Here is a 6,318-nt window from a genome sequence, read left to right as displayed (position 1 = left end):
TGGCGGTGGAAGATCGTTGTGTTTTTCCTCGAGTGAGTTGCTTGTAAAAATACGTTTCCTTTATACAATCATGGAAATCCCAATTTCTTTACTTGCTGGTTCACTAACTAACTCAGAACTACATGTGAAGAGCTGAGACCTCTCTCATCACTTTAAGGCCACATGGCTGAGAGGGTCTGCACCTCTAAACAAGTATAGGCTACTATGAAAAATAACTAACATTAAATGACACTTTGTCTAGCGTTTATGGATGTCAACAAGTCCTTAAATTACACAGAGGAATGGACATTTTTGGAAGATCAAGACATTTTGTAAAGCCTCAAAACAGCTACTGAATGGACCCTGTGGTGAGATTGTTTTTGACAGAAGCTGTTCCCAAGGTCAAACATGAATTTCCATTCTTGTTCACAAAGGTAGTGTATTCCTACATACCTTATTTATATCTCAAATTGATCTGTGGAAGTGGTTTTGTAGTTTTTGACTATTGGACAAACTGGACTCAATGTCACAGGCCCCACTTCCTTCCCATTTGCTTAAAGTCTGCATCTAAATGTGTGGTTCGCTCCCTTCACTTTTATTATATTTTTGAAGATGCAGGCGCAACCGGTTTTCTTCTCTTGGAGAATCAGGTGAATGATGCTCAATGCTTTATAAGGGGTTCAATACAGCGGGACATCTTAAGAGTGTTGACATTACAGGTAACCCCAAACTCAAACATAGTTGCCTGTCTCATCCAATTTGGAGCCTTCAAAGAAACAAAAGTAAGAAATAGTCACTATAGCCCTCTTTAAACTCCCAGGAGTTGAAGAATTATAGATGGACTGTCTGAAAATCTTATGTTTTATTGTGGCTAGCCTTTTCATGAAAATAAAAAAAAGTCTGTTTTTTGTGGTTCACAGCCGGCACAAAAAACATATGGATTTCACTCTTTAAATTGAAGAGTGATTAAACTTCATTTAAACACAATGATACACCAGCTGTTATTTTACCTGCTGCTAAAACACAATAAAGCAGGTAAGCAGTAGATGAAAACTGAAACAAGATACATGTATCCCTAAATGTCTCACAAGTGTCCATATTTCACAGGTTGAAGGGTGACTGTAATAAAGAAATTGCCCTATTGAACTGATAATAATCCAAGCCCACCGTAAATGAGTCTGATCCCTCAGTAAATTGAGCCCTTGGTGAGGTGGAGTGGTGTCAGCGCCTAGCCAACTCTCGGATGGCTCTCTAATCCTCGCTTCCCTCTCACCACCACCCTCATCGTCTAATCAGTCTTGAACACACACATAACGCTCACACCCATTTGACACACACACATGCACCCCAAGTACTCACCCTTCCTCACACTCGGGCTCAGCCATCTCTTCAGTGTGATGTCACTGCTAATCCACGCTTGGTTATCCGCTGGGCTGCAGTGCTGCCAGAGGGATATGGGGAGGAGATGGAGTGAGTTTTTGGGAGGTGGTGGTGGATTGGAGTGGGGAAGGGGGGTTGGGGGTGTAATAAGGCACGTCATAAAGTTTTCTCTCTAAAACCACCACTTCCATTACCCCCCCACCACATAGAAAACCAAAGTCTCACACCGAGCCATACTGAGCAGCGTATGCACAAATGCTAAATGGAACACGTATTTCAGTTCTGATAGGAGAGATAAAACACAGCTGCGAGCACATTCACAGAGGCCTGTAGCTCCCATTCGAGGCACAGAGGAATCATTAGAGAGTCTGCTGGATTAAGCACCCCCCCCTCTACCATATGCATCCATAACATGCAAGGCCTTTTTATTGACAGCTTGTCCAAAAAGAGGAATTACCCACATGGTTGTGGCCCGCCTTCCATATGGCACCAGGCTATTAACAAACATTAGTTGACTGTAATAGCAGTGGTATTAAATTCATTATCTTTTTTATGTGAGATGTGTGATTTTCTGTGTGTGTGTGTGTGTGTGTGTGTGTGTGTGTGTGTGTGTGTGTGTGTGTGTGTGTGTGTGTGTGTGTGTGTGTGTGTGTGTGTGTGTGTGTGTGTGTGTGTGTGTGTGTGTGTGTGTGTGTGTGTGTGTGTGTGTGTGTGTGTGTGTGTGGGGGGGGGGCTAGAGTGCATGTGCACACACCCAATGTGTGCCAGTGTGTGTGATTAGAGACTTCTAATGTTCCAGCTCTGGGGATTTGTAGCATGAGATAAGAAAGGGCATTATTGCTGAATTGTGACGGTCCAACAGAGCAAAACTGTTGTTTGAAAATGTGCAAATGTTTCCTTTGCTGAAGCGTTTATACAATCTACATATTGTCTCACACAAAGCTGCATCTGATTTTGTTACGCCGTGCCTCACAAATGCACACAGGGTAGCCATGCATGAGCTAGTACGAGACCAGTGAGTGAAATTCAATCTATTTGATTTTGTATTTTCCTCACTTACCACATATCTGTTTTAATCTTACCTTAAGCATCCTTGAAATTAGTTGTAATCCGGTTAAGCCTTTTTGAATCTGCTTCACAGCCACATTACACCCAATTCATTGCCCCATAAACATTCACACTGCTAAACAGTAGCTCACTGAGATTGTCCACAAGCCAAAATTCCCATTCTATAGATGTTAAAAGATCAAACGCTGTGGTATTTGTGCATGTGTGACACAGGCCCAGACTTTCCGTAGGTTAAAAGGGTTTAAACATTAAGCAATTTAGCAACAGATCACACATTTGAGGCACAATGTGAAATGACGTACAGTAAAATGTGTCACTGTCTCCTGTTACTGCGAAACCTGTGGAGCAATACTCTGGGCAGACACTGTCAAGTGAAAGCTGCCAGACACATGACAAGTGTTTGTGTTAATATTCCACACCTTGGATCAAATGCTGGGCCGGCGAAAATCAACAAAACAAGTCAATTTCCCAGTATTTCCTCCAGTGAATAAGTCTTCAGAGAGATCAATTGTCCTCTGTGATCCTGTTCTCATTACAAGAAGCAGGGGACTCAAACACACGTAATAACAGGGCAGACTGCTGCTGCTTTGTAACATGTGGCTAGCTAAATGATCCTAAATAAGATAGATGACAAGGATAAAGAAAATCATAATCGGCATGTTGCACAATGGAACATAATAGTCTGAAGAGAACAAGGGACAACATACAGAGCTCCTGTTTCCAGCGCCTGGAGCAGCACACCTAGTCGAGAGCAATTAAAATGAGAGGATTCAATTTTGTCAAACACCAGGAACCTCAGATAAATCATGTATCTAATTTTCCAGCGGAGGACGTTGCCTCACGCCGGTGCTATTATGTTTGTTATGGTATTTTAGAGAAACAGCTGGCTACTGACAGAGTGGGTAAAACAACCCCCTACCCCAAATGATGCTAATCCTAATCATTTCAAGACCCAGGGGTGAGAGAGGGATGGGTGAGAGCGGGAATGAAAGACGGCCTCAGACTGTGGTGTTGGTGGAGAATTTAGACAGGAGCAGGAGGGGGAGTACGACAGCACGTCTCTGCATGGTTTCCATGTGGGAGAAATCCACTTACTTGAACTGATAAAGATTTAATTAACAGAAGACCCTGCAATTACTCCATAATTAAAGTAATGTGTCCCCTTGTTTGGATGAGAAGGCAAGGCGCCACATGCCTCTGTGAGAGCACGATGAGAGGCAGAGGGCACCAGAGGCTAAAAGAGGTACACTCTTAATGTTTGAATGTATTGCTTGATTTTCCAAAACCTATTTTCACCTCGCATATTCTAATACAATATTCGTACCAGCTTCTCTTCCGCCTGTGTTTATTTGCTTTTTATTTGACAACTCATTTGTTATTCATTGAGAAAGTAATAAGCTGAGTACAAAGTATCAAGAGCCACATGAAATAGTAAATAGCTCTGATATAATCATAATCCTCTTCAAACTGCACCGCATACAGCTTGAATTGTGTAATAGAAGGGCTACAAAGCTCGCTGAAAGCTAGAAATAAGAAAGTGGTGCTTTTGTTTGACGAGATCAAATTGCACGAATCCAAAGTGAGAGTCCTGTGTGAGGTGTTTGACCTTGGGCTTGGTGCAAGGTGGATCTAATTTAGAGCAAAGTATCAGTGCACTATTGATGGGGGAAAACACGCTCCGTAACAACTAGTGACTAACCACACAAGACAGGAATAGTGAGGAATTAACAACATCGTCCAATATGTGCCACCGTGCAATGGCAGTCCAATTAGCCTGGAGATAAAAGAAAAATGACTGCCAAGTTTACTATATTAAAAACCATGGAGAAAAATGTGTCTTGTGTTTGCTTCTGAGGTTAATTTACGCGAAGGGGAGAGCACTATCTCTTCTTTACAGATGATGATCTGCATATAATTTGCTTCAGTTTCATGCTGGGTAATTGAGGTAAATATCACAGCCACAACTTGCCAGCTAAAGAGTCCTGCTGATAAGTTGGCGCACAGCCCGCAGCCACCTGTGGCATTTCACATGTTCCATCCCGGGGCAAAGAAACATGTAGAAGCGAGGCTTTAATGTATCTTCTGCAGAAACACTCAAACATGTGCTCACATGTGCCAAGTATGGCTTGATACCCTTTTTTTAAATAATTTTCCTGTTAAGATGTTTTGTTATTTTATAAATGCCTTGCAGATTTTATGAGTAACATTAAAAAACAACAACATAAAAAACTGCAGTATTAGAATACCTGCAAGGGCCAAGACAGTAATGATATCTTGAATCTTTGCCTATTAAGCTGCATTATGGGAAACGTAGGATTGGGCTAGTATAGACACATTCTAAAGTTATCTCTGGCTTTTCTGCTAATTACTTTTTTTACTTTTATCCCTGCAATTTCTTAAATGCGGGAGTCCCCCTTTAATATAACAGGTTGATGATCTATATTCATTGACATACCATCTCTTCCCCCTAATTCCATAAACAGATTGACAGACTTAATAATGTGTATATGTGTTACTTAGCCAAAGTCCATTTGTAATACAATTCTAGTAAAGCTGAGAAATATCATTGTGTAAAATTGAGTTGTGTGGCTGTGAAAAGTGTCAGGAGTTAATTAGTTTTAAAAAGGTGATGCTAGAAGTCCTGAGGTTTGTATCAATCTATTGCAGTCGCAGCGTGAGTACAACACATGAACCTTACTGTCTCATGCAGGAAGCTGGTCCAAGAAAGAAATGGTATCATTCCTCTTTATTCACATAACCCTGCCCTGCTTAAAGCAGGGGAGCCACTGAATGATCTCAACATTAACATGCTGTCACCTTCAGTGTCTCTTCTGTCATTCAGAAAAACAGGCAAGTGTGCAGACATCTGAACCCATCTCACATCTACTGCAGGAATGTTAATTAGGAAGCATGGCATCCCACAGCTCCATGCCTCTCCAAATGCCTAACTGACATGTTATGTATTTAAATCCCTTTCATGTGCCCTTATTATAGAGGAGATGAAGTCACATGCGAATTATGGAAAATGTCATCATCATACAATATTTTTGCATGCACATAAAAATAAAAGCTAAAAAAATGCCTGTGCCCCCTGTGCATATTTGTCAGACATGTCTTGCGTGTGATGCCAGGATTTAAATCCGGAATAAATCTAAGAGCTGTATAATTAATTTAAGAAAAACATATAAAAACAAAAGCACATGGAATGTTAAAGATTAATCATTAAATGTCCTACTATAAATATACAGTCTACATATCTCCTGTGGTAGCGTAATTGCACACAGAGGATTTTCAGGGCATGCAGACTTAGTATATACAATTCCTCTTGTTTCAAATGTATTTATACTGAGTCTTTTTCATAATAAACATCAAACTCCCATTCCTTTGCTCTGTGTTATTGGCTTTTTAATGCGACAGGCTCAGTGGTGTGGTGGGCTTCGTGCCAACCTCTTTATTATTGAGGAAATAGTGCCCTCTTCTGGCTTCAGAGGAAGACTACACTCCGCTCCAAACACCAGGGAATGTTGCTCATGCAGTGATTTTCCGTGGGAAATATTAAGATGACGCTGATAAGATACATGACATGTGAATAATATAGACTTGGAAATGTGTTCCCTATCTCACAAATGCTTTGTTTGATAGAGATATACAAATCCAGGGACTTTTTGGCAGCCAAGATAGCAGAGAAATGCTCATAGTGAGGAGTGATGAAACACATGTGTAACTGTGATTAAACATTGCTGCCATGTTGTACGTACAGAGCAAAGACCAAAGACATCAAAGGCAAAACATAGCATCAACTGTACTACCTTTTAAAACCACTAAATCAACATCACAACCACATGAGATTTAAAGAAGGGCTAAAATCAGAGACGACCAACTCACTTTAAG

Source organism: Pseudochaenichthys georgianus, chromosome 22 (assembly GCF_902827115.2).
Source record: "Pseudochaenichthys georgianus chromosome 22, fPseGeo1.2, whole genome shotgun sequence".
In the NCBI taxonomy this organism is placed as follows: domain Eukaryota; kingdom Metazoa; phylum Chordata; class Actinopteri; order Perciformes; family Channichthyidae; genus Pseudochaenichthys; species Pseudochaenichthys georgianus.
Note: the sequence above shows the minus strand (reverse complement) of the source record.